General features: G+C 39.0%; 1 long non-coding RNA gene across 1 annotated transcript in view; it reads left to right on the top strand.

Annotated features, from left to right (window-relative positions):
- Positions 1-240: 240 nt before the first annotated feature.
- Positions 241-14,367, top strand: part of LOC134296147 (uncharacterized) — a 41,321-nt gene continuing 27,194 nt past the window's right edge. Inside the window, exons 1-3 of the long non-coding RNA XR_010002724.1 lie at positions 241-521; positions 4,095-4,270; positions 13,305-13,429. This is a non-coding gene — a long non-coding RNA (uncharacterized LOC134296147). The remainder of the gene's footprint in view (positions 522-4,094; positions 4,271-13,304; positions 13,430-14,367) is intronic.

The raw sequence follows: 14,367 nt of genomic DNA, 5'->3' as shown, positions 1-14,367 counted from the left end.
ACTATTCAGTTGAAATTCACCCACCTATAATTTAAAAGGTCTGATCCTATACTCTGGGACAGCAGTGAGCAAATGAATCGATGATGAATCTTTAGATATTGCTCAAGAGCCATTATGACATAATAATCTCTATTGAGCCATGGAAACTCACTGGGTGATCTTGGCCAAGTCATCGTCTATTATCCTTAGAGAAAGGCAAATTTTTCATTTGATGCAAAACTATGGACATTTTCCCACCAGTGTGATAGAACGGAGGCTATTGTCTTATCTGATCCTACAGAATTCTAGGGAATGTAGTTTAGAGAAGACAATGACATCTCTAGCTGAGAATTCCAAAGACTCTTTCCCAGAATTCTGCAGGAGAGCTCCGATGATTGGCAGGCAATAGCCTCCATTCTCTAATGCTGGTGGGATAACATCCTATGAAATAAGAAACACAAAACTGACAGGGACCAGCTATAGTCATATGCAAACACATCATCGTCATCAGCCATCGCTATCACCATCCTCATCGTGATTAGGTAAAGGTAAAGGTTTCCCCTGACGTTAAGTCCAGTCATATCTGACTCTGGGGGTTGGTGCTCATCTCCATTTCTAAGCCAAAGAGCTAGTGTTGTCCGTAGACACCTCCAAGGTCATATGGACGGCATGACTGCATGGAGCGCCGTTATCTTCCCGCCGGAGCGGTACCTATTGATCTACTCACATTTGCATGTTTTCGAACTGCTAGGTTGGCAGGAGCTGGAGCTAACAGCGGGCACTCACTCCGCTCCCGGGATTTGAACCTGGGACCTTTTGGTCTGCAAGTTCAGCAGCTCAGTGCTTTAACACAATTCCCTCTGTGGGTGGTGTTTTGAACATTACTTCCCAGACTTTGCCCACGTCTCTATTGATGAGTTGTTCATTTCTTGGCACTGTCCTCCCCTGGTGCTTGGGCTGATTGATTAATTGGTCTACAACCTCCAGAAGTCTCAGTCAACACAACTACAGTGTTCGCTCACTACTTCACAGTTCACTTTTCGCGGATTCGCTGTTTCGCGGTTTTTCAATAAACTCTAAAAGACTATTATAAATCATAAAAAATTACAATGCACATCCTAAGGAAGGGAGGAAGGAGACGCCAAAGGGAGAGAAAAGGAGCCCAAGTGGCAACGGGAGGGGAAGGAGATGATTTATCAACACACCATTGGTTGATAAAGACTTAAAATAGCTATTAAAATGATGTATAAATATTAAAATAAATATAGCATCCCTACTTTGTGGATTTTCAGTTATTGTGGGTGGTCCTGGAACGTAATCCCTGTGATAAGTGAGGGAACACTGTATTGGCTCTACTGACTAGTGACTTCTGGGTATAATAGTTAAATACAGGCAGAACCATAGCCAGAAAAACAATTTGGGGTGTGTTCGAAACTTTTTTTAGCAAAACATGAAAAGTAGTTCCATAACGCAAAACCATTTAGAAATCAGGCTCCATTGATAAACTTCAGTTGACACTCAAGACAGATAAACTTCAGTGGACACTCATGGGGATTTGGCTTAGCCTGGGCTCAGGCTGTGGCGCAGGCTGGAGAGCAAGCCAGCTGTAACCAGCTGCAATGAATCACTCTGACCAGGAGGTCATGAGTTCGAGGCCCGCTCGGAGCCTATGTTTGTCTTGTCTTTGTTCTATGTTAAAAGGCATTGACTGTTTGCCTATATGTGTAATGTGATCCGCCCTGAGTCCCCTTCGGGGTGAGAAGGGTGGAATATAAATGCTGTAAAATAAATAAATAAATAAATAAGTAAATCAGTTTAAATTCATGAGCAAAACAGGTTTTTTTTTAAACTAACCCCCCCCCCCCCTTGACTACAGCCCTGAATACAGGTAACTTTTCTAAGCTCTTATTCTCATTGAATAGGAAGCACATTGCCTCCTGGCCCCATATAATTCTTTCAACATTGTAAGTCAGGAATGTGGAAAGCGTGGTCCGTGGCCACATAGAAAACCTGGATCTTGGGAGTAAATTTCTTGCCAGTTGAAATCATGTAAAGAAAAACCACTCTATCCACACTCTCTCCCAACTACAACAAATGGCTTTCTTGTCGCCAATTCTACAAACTGGAAGTGTCTTTCTATCACTTCCAGTCATGCTGAGAGTGCCCTTGTGCCCTTGAGGGACAGAAGAAAAATGGGTCTTTAGATAGCTAGCTTCCTCAGAAATATCTATGAATGAGGCTGATTCTAAGCAGTCCAGCAGAAACTTCACTTTCAATTGGAATTTGTCCCAAAGCAATGCATTACCTTAAACTGCCATCATACATTAGAGAAAAAAAATATTTTACTCTCAAAAGTGCAGATTGTAAATCATGGTAAAATACTCTCGTCTTCTCTGCCCCAAAATGCTTGGTCTTAAAATAGTCTCTGAAAATAAAGAAAGGGGAATTGGTTAAGTAATTCAAGGGTTAAAAATGGTATCCCCAACTGTAAATTTTATGGCCAAATTCAAGTGATCCACGGGCTCATTCATTATCGCGAAAATGATTGGAACTGGGGCTCTTGACACTATTACCAGTTCGGACAGATTTATTGAAAATTAGCAATTCCATTTATAACTATGAGATTTCAGGGATTATTCTGCTGTAGACTAGGAAATGGACAGATTTACAACTTCGGTGAGTCTAGTTGTACCAACTAATAGAGCACGGGAAGAAAATTTAAAGGTTTGTACTCCTAAAGGAGTTAACCTTTGGGTAAAGACACATTTTTCAAGTGGCTCATGAGAAATTATTGGGCCCATAAATTGTGGCTGCCAACGGCATGAAAAATAGCCATGGTGCAGAAGATTTTATTTTGCTTCGTAATTTTTTTTTCTCAAGCAAAGAAGAAGCAAGTGACAAAAAAGTTGAAGAAATCATTTTACTTTTTCTTGATGGCCAGATCAGGAATTCCTTGGGAAGTGCTTCTCTCAGATATAAGAAGTGGCCCTGCACAATTTGAGATAAATCTTTGGAAGAGTTCAGTCATAATCCCACAGGTGGTAGGTTCAACTCTTTAAGTTTTCAGCAAACCACATTTACCAAGGGCTGGGAACCTGTTGGCACCATACACATGAAAGTGTCCTTATACACGTGGTAGTAAGGGATCTCTTCAGCATTGAGTAACATGTATATTCAGTTTATAGTTGCATAAATGAAGTTCCACTCTGAGTCTCCTTTTTGAGTCAGCCACTTTGAGTCTCCTTGTGGGGTATAAACAAACAAACAAACATAACAACAACAACAACAACCACCACCATTTCACATGTGATTGTCCTATAATATAAAAATCAAAAACAACAGTGACTGTGTTCAAATAGTCCCAATAACATATTTATTCAAAAATATATCCAATAACATATTTAAAACAGACAATAGCACAAAATAAATTGAGGAGAGAGAGAAATTATAATAATTTCACCTACTATAGATTATGCAGCCCCCAGTGGTGCAGTGGATTAAACCACTGAGCTGCTGAACTTGCTGACTGAAAGGTCAGCAGTTCAAATCTGGGGAGCCGGGTAAGCTCTCACTGTTAGCCCCAGCTTCTGCCAAGCTAGCAGTTCAAAAACATGCCAATGTGAGTAGATCAATAGGTACCGCTCCGGAGGGAAGGTAACAGCCTCCATGCAGTCATGCCAGCCACATGACCTTGGAGGTGTCTATGGACAACACTGGTTCTTCAGCTTAGAAATGGAGATAAGCACCAACCCCCAGAATTGGACACAATTAGAATTAAGGTCGGGAAAACCTTTACCTTTACTTATAGATTCTGCTCTTTGAAAATACCAGAGTTGGTAAAGGCTAACCTTGGTTTGGCCATTTTATATAAGTGACACTATTTCATTACATTACTGTTTTTTAAGGGGCTTGGAGTGTCTATACATTTTGGTATCCACAAGAGTATCTGGAATCAAAGCCAGTGGGTATCTAAGCCACACTATAAGTAATTAATTGAAGATTTGATGGAACGGAAATACTCATTTAGTCTATAAGTAAAAGCATGGAAAAACTTGTAGCTCTCCAAATGTTGTTGGATTACAATTTCTCTCATGTTTGGCTATTGTCTCTTCTAGCTGAGGATGATGGGATTTAGAAGATGGGTGCCGCCAGCCATATTTTGAGATAAACTGAGCCTGAATGTTCTGGGTTCAAACCTTTTCTTCTGCTGTTGATAAGAAATCTTACAGTATCATACTTGGAATGCTATCGACATGAAGTAAAGTAAAAGGATACAACTTAAGGAACAATGGTAAGATTGCAAAAGACAGGGCAGGGTTTTATGTGTAAATCAAACATCTGCTTTTTAAAAAGGTTTGCAAGGCAAGTGTTCTTAATTTGAGGAGGTGAAGTCTTAAGCTCAGAGTCAACTCGAAGTTAATGGGGCCATGGCCAAAGATCACAGGCAAATATCTATTGCGCTTAGTGAATATTTTATGCCCGTCACCTTTATGTAAGCTAAATTTGAATAAGGAGATAATGTCATGTAGAAAGCCATCTTTTCCTGAGATATTTCAGACTGCAAGGTGAGAAAATGTGATGCTGTTTTTAATCAAGATTAAAGTGGAAGATCAGAAATGTCACGATTTGGCTGCTGTATTTTCCACCAGCTCTCATGAATTTGGGACAAAGTTCCATCGGCAGAGTTGAATGAAAGAGGAGTATTTTGATTATTCAGAGGGAACAAGGAAAACTTATCAGTATTTTTGTTTTGGTTCATCATAGAACAATTGGCTCAAATTATGTTAGTGAGTGTACTAGCACAGCTTCTTAGAGCCTAAAGATTTTGTGGACCGTCTTTAACCACTGCCGTTGTTCTGTGCTTTTGATGAAACAATAGCATGGCTTAAAGAGCTGGGCATTTTTAGCCTGCAGAAGAGAAGGCTGAGAGGAGACATGATAGCCATGTATAAATATGTGAGGTGAAGTCATAGGGAGGAGGGAGCAAGCTGCTTTCTGCCACCATGGAGACTAGGAAGTTGAACAACGGTTTTAAACTACAGGAAATAATATTAGGAATAGGAAGAACTTCCTCACTGTGAGAGCTGTTCAACAGTGGAACTCTCTGCCTCGGAGTGTGATGGAGGCTCCTTCTTTGGAGGCTTTTAAGCAGAAGCTGGATGGCCATCTGTTGGAGGTGCTTTGAATGCGATTTTCCTGCTTCTTGGCAGGGGTGGCTCATGAGATCTCTTTCAACTCTATGATTCTATGAGGCTGTATATCAGGGGTCCCCAAACTTTTTAAGCCGAGGGCCGGTCCACAATCCTTCAGACTGTTGAGGGGCCGGATTCTCATTTGGAAAAAAAACCCAATTCCGATGCACACTGCACATGTCTTATTTGTAGTGCAAAAACAACAACAACAACAACAACAAGAACAATGAAAGAACAATACAATATTTAAAAATAAAAAAATTTTTAACCAACATACATTGATCAGGATTTCAATGGGAAGTGTACTCCTGCTTCTGGCCAATGAGATAATCAAGTTAATTAGGATTGTTGTTGTTGTTGTGTGCCATCAAGTCATTTCAGACTTTGAGTGAGCCTAAGTCTAAAATTTATTCATTTATTATTTATTTATTTACTGCATTTATTTACTACATTTGTATTACACCTTTCTCACCCCAAAGGGGACTCAGAGTGGCTTACAAATTATATGTACATACAATATATTATATTATTAGCATAGCACAATATTAGCATTATATATTACTATATTGAACTATACCACTATACGGTAATATTATTAGTAATATTATATGTACTATAGAACATATAATTAATATCATTATATGGCATTATTATTAGTATTATATTGTATTACATTATAATATTATTATCAATATTATATGTATATAGAATATATTATATTATAAAACTGAGGGCAGGGGCCAGGTAAATGACCTCGGAGGGCCGCATCCGGCCCCCGGGCCTTAGTTTGGGGACCCCTGCTGTATATGGTCAACTGATGTCTAACTTATAGTTTCATATTTCCCAAACCTTGATCCTCCAGATGTTTTGGACTCCCAACATTCCTGGCCATTGTACAAGCTGCCTATGCCTTCTGGGAGTCGAAGACCAAAGTTTAAGAACTACTGTTATTGAGCTTTAACCACATTTGTTAGCTTGGTGGAATTTTCCTAATACCTGATCTTAGTAACTTGGCAACCCTGTCCATGTTTCAGGGCTCTCATTGCCTTCAGAAAGTGAGACAGAAAATCCTGTTATTTCTCTAAAGTTTGATTTTTGATTCAGCAGGCCTGGTCTTTTAATTTATCTTTGACTTTACCCTTCAAGTCAATTCTGATGTTTGACAAACCTCTCCTAGAGTTTCCTGGAAAAATGTCTTCAGATGAAGTTTGCCCTTGCTTTTTCTCAACTGTGACATGTCCAAGGTTGCTCAGGAAGTTTTCATGGCTGAACTGTGATTCAAGCCCTCATCTTCTGGAATTATAGTCCAGCACTCAAACCACCAAACCATACTGGCTTTCAACTGTGATGCAACACTTAAATAAATGTCATCCACTATCCACTAACTTACCATACTGGTAGCTGTGATCTTGAAGGCCGTCTGCTACAATCCTCTTCTTAATACAAACGGTGTGATGCAGAATGCAGCTACACAATCATTATCATCAGTTAATTAACACTTCATCAGAGCAGTGTTTTTCCAAGCTCTGAGCACTTTCCCCATATATTGGAAATTCAAAATGCATTAACAAATGTAAACAAAATCTTGATTCCAACTGCTAATCCCAACCATAGAAGACCCAGCTCTACCGGATTTGTGGGAACTTCCTATATGTTGATTCAGTGGTTCTACTCTGATTTAGATTAATTAGATTCAAGTCCAAAAGTATATCTATACTACATACCTGTAATAGTTTCATACCACTTAACCTACCATGGCTCCATCATACGGAATATTGAGATTTATAGTTTCATGAGATGCATAATTTTTTTTCTGGAGCATTCTAGTCCTTTCCCCTGAACTATAGTGGCAAAGCTCTAGTATTCTAAGAACCCTATCAACCTATATATTCCAGGACATCTTAGGATGGAGTCATGGCAGCTAAAGTGGTATCACATTCCTACAGTTGTGCTGTGTAGACAACATTTAATTCCAGAGCAACAGCTGTGTGGTTTTGTCATAAACTCCCTGGAGTTCAGAAGGGAGATCGAGGAGCCATCTGATTCTGTGACACTGATAGATCTATCAGTATTCAGTTCCCCTTTCCCTGTGCACCACAAGGCACAAATGCCAATAACTCTTAACAGTCCCCTGAATGCTGAAGGATCCTTATTAAAGTGAGCTCAGCATCCCTGGTCATTAATTATAATCTTGTGCACATATGCCGCCTGATTGCAGGAAATAATCAGGTTTGTCTGCCAAATTGGCAACCCTGAGAAACTAATTTGTTATGACATGCTGTCGAAGATATTTAAACAACAAACCCCGAACCCTGCTGCATTGTTATAATATCAGATCACATCATTAAAAAATAGTTAACATTTCCACATGGGGCTAGTAACATTTATCCTTGATAAGATTTATCCCTCCAACAGTTACACTTGGCACTTAGAGTCAGGAGATTTCCTTCCACTAGTTCTTCCTTCCTCCCTTCCTCCCTTCCTTCCTTCCTTCCTTCCTTCCTTCCTTCCTTCCTTCTAGAGCAAGACCATTGTTGAATTTTATTCTTGGTTGTTGAAATATATAGAGTCCCAATTACTACTTATACCATTAAGATGGAGAAGTAGCTATCTGGTAGAATTCAGAGAAATATTTGTGACTTGGTGCAAATAACTAATTACTTTGGGTGGAAGTGGATTGATCCTTGGGGGAGTGTCCATGCTCTCCTAGAATTTGTTATACAGAGGAAAGGAGAGACCAAGTGTAGTTGGGCACACATTCTAGATTTTAAGAAAGCTGTTTGGAATAAACTTAAGTAAATAAGAGAATATGATCCTACGGTCAAGGGAGTTCGTGTTGGATGGGAGTTTCACAATTTTAAATAATTCAAATGAGGAGGAAAAATGGGAGCAACAAAAAAAACCTATCCTTTTGATTTTTTAAAAATTATGTCAGAAGTGACTTGAGAACACGCTGCAAGTCTGGCCCAGCTTACCTGTCTGAATGCATCTCTCCCTATGAACCATCTTGGAGATTAAGTTTATCCGAGAAGATGAAGTTCGTGTTGGATGGGAGTTTCACAAAGTGAGATATTGGAGGCACAATTTTAAATAGTTCCAATGAGGAGGAAAAATGGGAGCACCACAAAAACTATCCCTTTTTTTGATTTTTTTTTTAATCGTGTCAGAAGCGACTTGAGAACACACTGCAAGTCTGGCCCAGCTTACCTGCCCAAATGCATCTCTCCACATGAACCATCTCAGAGATTAAGTTCATCTGGGGAGACCTTGTTCTCAGTCCCGTCTCCTCGCAAGTACGACTGGTGGGAACGAGACACAGGGCCTTCTCAGTGGTAGCTTTTTGGCTATGGATCTCCCTTCCCAATGACATTAGATCAGCCCCCTCCCTCCTAGCCTTTAGAAGAAAGGTAAAAACTTGGCTATGGAACCAGGCTTTTAGTGAATATAGCAGTGCAATGACAGATCTGGAAAAATATGGAATGACTACGGAAAGGCCTGGACTATGACTATGGATGGCATGAATGTTATGTAATGTAATGTTTTTAAATTTTTTATATGTCTGATTTTAATCTACTTTAATTTTAATGTCTATTATATGTTTTTAAGGCATTGAATAATTGCTTCTGTGTAAGCCACCTTGAGTCCCCTTCGGGGTAGAGAAAGGTGGATTAGAAATAGAGCAAATAAATAAATACATTGCTTCTGGTGTGAAAGAATTGGCTTTCTACAGAGACGTTGCCCAGGGGATGCCTGGATGTGTTACCATCCTGCTGGGAGGCTTCTCTCATGTCCCTGCAAGCTAGAGCTGACAGATGGGAGCTCACTCTATCTCGCATATTCGAATCTGCAACCTTCAGGTCAGCAGTCCATCCGGCACAAGGGTTTAACCCATTGCACCACACAGCTCCTATTTCTTGAGTAGAGTGGCAAAAAGCAAGTACTTAGCCCATCTCAAGAGAACCTAAAACAGGCACCAACCCACTTTACTCTCTCTCTTTGGCCTTCTGTCTTCAGAGGAAACATTACTGTTTTCCTCTCTGCATGGAATGACTCTTTACTTATCCATCAGCTCATATCAATATTCATAATTTTGGCTCCGAGTTCTGTCCTCAACTTATCCAAGTTACAGGATTCCTTAGGACTAAGTCACAATAATTATTAGTATGAAACTGAGGCCCCATCTACACTGCCATATAATCCAGTTTCAGAATGCAGGTTAACTGCATTGAGCTGGACTATATGGCAGTGTAGACTCATATAATCTAATTCAATTGGTTTAATCTGCTTTATATGAATCAACACTGACCATTATAATGCAGTTTAAAATAGATTATATGGCAGTGTAGATAGGGTTTGATATAAGCATGTCATTCAGATACGTACGTACTGCTAAAGAAAAAAAATAATAAAGTGTTTCTTGCAGCTTCCTCCTAGAATTTTTAGAAGTCCTTTTCAACATGAGGATGAGTTAAAGGAGGAGTAATTACATCAGAAAATGTATATATCATGTATAACTGCTATTCAGAAGCTGTTCATAGCAATTGAACGATGTCCTAAGTAGGGAATGTACACATAACTGTAATTTCCTAAATGCTTGTTCAATAATAGGGAATGGTATTTTCTCAAGGAATGAAAATGTAGAGAAAATGAAGACAATTGTAGCATAAACTGCTCAGTTTAAAGCATTTTTGGCTCAAGAGAAAAAAAGACACTTGAAGTAAATATTCATTTTATTGTGAGTCTCCTGAGTCATTTATGTGTCATATACAAGCCCCCCTTCCAAGAAAATGCTCATTTGTAGCTTCTACTCTTTATGTCTTTTGTCAGCACTGGAAAATAAACTGCAGGATGTATGTCACCAAAAAGCAAATATTTTAAATCATTATAGTAGAACGAACCCAAAGCAGCATGCAAATATCCAGCAGGGGTCTTAAACCTTAAAGATGGGAAGGTTTGTTAGGAAAGTGCAACTTTGCTCATTTGAAAAAAGAGAAAGATGTGCTCCTTCAGCAGACTGTGTGGTCCCACTTGCTTGTTTCAGTAATCAGAAAGATAAATACAATGCTCATAAGGGAAGTGGAGAACTTTGCATTGGCTTTCTTTCAATCTGTTTCTCCAGCAAAGACACACAGACTTCCCCCTTCAATCCATTTCTGATTTCCCCTCCAGGTTCAATATTTCAGAGTAGCATTTCTATTTTTCTCCCTCCTTCAGTTCTGATTTATTTTGTTGGTTTTTTATATCTGCATAAACCTTATGTTTTTAAGGCTTGCATTTACTGGCTTTCTTCTTTCCACCATTCTTTTTAAATTACTAATCATGTGTCTCTATCTGTGCACCAGGGCTCTGATGAATCATGGGAAAGATGTTCTGCCAAGCTATATTCCATAATATATCAGACCCATATTTACTCAGCAGTGAGTCCTAATGAATTCAGTGGCATTAGTTCTTGGTAAATATGTATTCAACTATAGCATATATGAGACTTTAAAAAAACATGTTTTGGCATTAGAAGTCATAGTTATGTCATTGGATATAGGAATTAAAGCTCTTATCTTCAGGGTGAGATTTTCTTACTGTGGTTGTAGAGGAGATATGAGCCATGGTTCATAGCATTCTAACAATGCCTGGAAGAAATGGTAACCCAGATAGATCAGTAGAAGGTGAAATAATTTATCTTTGTCTTATATTATATTTTTTGTATATACTGTAATTGATTATATGAAACTGGTAGGGATATAAAGAATACTCTAGACTAGTGGTTCTCAACCAGTGGGTCCCCAGATGTTTTGGTCTTCAACTCCCAGAAATCCTAACAGCTGTTAAACTGCATGGGATTTCTGGGAGTTGTAGGCCAAAACACCTGGGGACCTTCAGGTTGAGAACCACTGTTCTAGGCCTTTGGAATTTGCTGGGTCTTGGTACGAGCATCCCCTGTGTATACAAAAATCTGTGAATGTTCGAGTCTCATTTGTTGTGGTATGCTGGTCACGAAGTGATGTATAGTTTCCAAATCACACCCTCCCTGAACCGCTGCAAGCCAAGTAGCAAGTCTCCCAAATGCAAGTGAAATAGAGCAGAGTCCTTTCACAGCAAAAATATGCTTCAAGCTGTCTATCAGCAGAGTCCAACTGCCAGCATTTGAACTTATCTGGACATTGTTTAGTAAACCCACAGATTCAGGATTTCATCCAAGCTATCTGGAGGCTTTAATCTTCACTGTTGCAATATACACAACTATACAATCAGGATTCACATACCCTCATTCCTGTACTTTCAAACAATCAGATTCATCAGATAGTCACATGCAACATAGGCAGATGCTCTCACACTGAGTTACACAGGTGTTAGGGATTCCTCTTCTTCAGAAGAGGAAGAGGAGCAGGAAAGTGTTCATGAATCTGAGGGTGAGTTGGGATCTGAGGAGACTTTGCAAGTACCCTCATTCCAGGAGAGGTGAAGGGAAACAGAGCAGAGATGTTGTTCAGCTAGATTAGCTGCCAGAAATGCAGCTGAGTAATTAGGAACTGCCCTAGCAGCTGTGAGAGGACCCAGGGCTATAAAGCAGAACCAGGTGCAGCCAGCTCTTGCTGGTAACAAACTGACTCTAATGCCTTCGCTCTCCGTGTGCCTGCTCTGAGTCTGCATCTGGATTTATTGCTGTTTCTTTGTCTGAAGTAAGACTTCCTGGCTTTCTTTTGCATTATTCCACTGAGTGTGCTGTATTTGATGTTTTGCTGAAGTAAAGCAGCTTTTATTTATTTACCACAGTGTCTTAAGGCTGTTCTTGAAAGATAAAACAGGACAACAGGAGAGAGAAAGATGGATTCTTTCATCATCCTTATATAGCCACCTGCTGATAGGTCATCAGTAAGGACATTGGCTGATGCAATCCCTTTGCAATAACCCTTACATGTTATGACTCAGCCATGACCACATCCTCTTAGGTATTGGGTATTTACAGTTACACCCAGGTGCTATCAATATACCACATGTTCATCAAACAGTATTTTATTCCATGATTAGGAATGCTTTGTCAGTTCTAACATCATTAATATGCAGTGGTATATTAAAATAGTGTTAATTATATAAAATGCCAAAATCAAGTTTTGCTATTTGGATTTTTTTTCTTTTGCATACTCTGATGTTGTTCATCCAGATACATCCCAGTTTAAATCTGTAGTGAATATATGGACAGAGGATTTTGGTTTGGTTAGATTTGTACACAAAAGCAAAGTTATTTTTTCAAAAATGTCCTAAAATAAGAAACTAACTTAGAGACATGTAAAAGTAATCCCATTTCCCCCTTGTGGAAACAATTTCTCCAATTATTTGCACACAAAAACAACATAAGCCAAAAATTACGTTCTTAGCAACTGGTCATTCATTTCAGATATTCAAGTCCTCAAATAAGTGTCACCAGCCTTTGGGTAAAGTTAGTATTGTAACTTTCACAGTCCACTTCCCCACCACAAAATATGCTGACAGCAGAACAGTGAGAAACCTACTGGGAGCTGGTTAAAATCTACTTCACTTGAGTGGCCATCCTCAGCGTACAAAGAGGTCAATATATCCATAATTATTATTACTATTTCTTTCTTTTAAAAAAGAGTAAAGTTACTTTAAGAAAAGAGGGATGGCTGGGAAAAAGGCACTTAAATGATTCTTCCTATGCACTGTCTTGTCTCGAAACTGTCTAATTTCCCAAAGGATCTTAGTGATATCAGAACTTCCAATGCAAGGAATGATTTTCTTTTAGAAATGAAAAAGTTTTCTAATAAAAGAGTCTGGGTCACAAAAATTGTGGATAGATCATTTTGTATGTTCTACAGACGTATCTCATGAATCATCTTCAACAACAATTCTGTTGGAAGAAAAGGTATCTTCAGTTCATCAGAACCGAAGGCCCATCTCATCTGTACTCTTCAACAGTTTGCAGGCACATGACCAAGGAACATTAGAATGCAATTAAGATGACAAAATGTATTAATGAAGACAAATACACAAGCTAGGAGGGGATGCAACATGTTGCTTTTGCTTAAGCCTACTGAGAAGGGCAAGAGTCTATTCTACCATCTCTTCTCCTGCTGCGTTGAGAGCAAACTACTTTTGAGCTTTTAATTCATTTTGCAGGAACAGAAGTCATATGAGGAAAAAAGTGGAAAGGAAGAGAAGAGACATATTAATACTATGACATATTAAAAGCAGCTGAAAAATGGGGCAGCAGAGGATCAATGGGGAATGGGGTCCGCTGGAAGGTATGCTCATCCAGAATTCTGATTTTCTAGAATATCTCAAATGTCTATGTCATACTCATGTAGGTGATAGCTTTCCCTAGATGTTGCCTTCCGGGTGTTCAAAGATATGAAATGATGTATGCAGCCACCAGGATTAGTACAATTGGTAATGATAGGTGCCATTACTTTGTCTAATTCTCCTTTAAAGCCATTTGTGTTTGTAGAAACCATACCAGATCTGTCCTAAGTCTCTTACCATTTGGTCCCATTGCATTCCTGTACTATTTTTCCTTAATTCATGCATTTATTTAATTTGATTTCATTGTGTTTGTCTCCGACCATTTCCCAGCACTAAGATTGAAGGTGACACAATATCTTAAGAATAATATAAAATAAAAGATGGCAAAAACATTAATGTGTTAATGCATGTGTTTTGAATAACCGGGAAGTTGATTGTTGCACAAGGACTCCAGAAGCCCAGGTTTCGAATTCCCACTCAGCCATGGAATCCCATTGAGTTACCATGGGAAAATCACACTTTCTTGGCCTCAAAGGAAGGGCATGGGAACTTCCCTCTAAAGAAAAACACAGCATAGCTTTGCCTATGTAACATTTGATTTTTATGTGTGTTTATTTTTGAAATCATAGGTTAATTCACTTTTAGACATGAAGGAATTTGCAAATTTTAGTGAATTATTATTTTAAAAACCAGTAGAAGCAAAATTTTACCCACTTCCAGGTAGAGGATAGGTTGCTATTTTTACATTATCTTGACGAAGGATTGTATCCAATGTTTCTTTACTGCAAATTTGGTGCTCCTGACTGGTTTCTGAGGCAAATGTACTCATGAATGTAGGAAGAATTTAAAGGTAAATCTTACAGAGTATATGACTATTGCATTGCAATCCCTGGACCACAGAGTTGCGTAAGTGTATGTGGTTGAAGAAGTCTCTTGATTG

The sequence above is a fragment of the Anolis carolinensis genome, chromosome 1 (assembly GCF_035594765.1).
Source record: "Anolis carolinensis isolate JA03-04 chromosome 1, rAnoCar3.1.pri, whole genome shotgun sequence".
Classification (NCBI taxonomy): Eukaryota; Metazoa; Chordata; class Lepidosauria; order Squamata; family Dactyloidae; genus Anolis; species Anolis carolinensis.
This window is presented reverse-complemented; position numbering and strand designations above follow the sequence as displayed.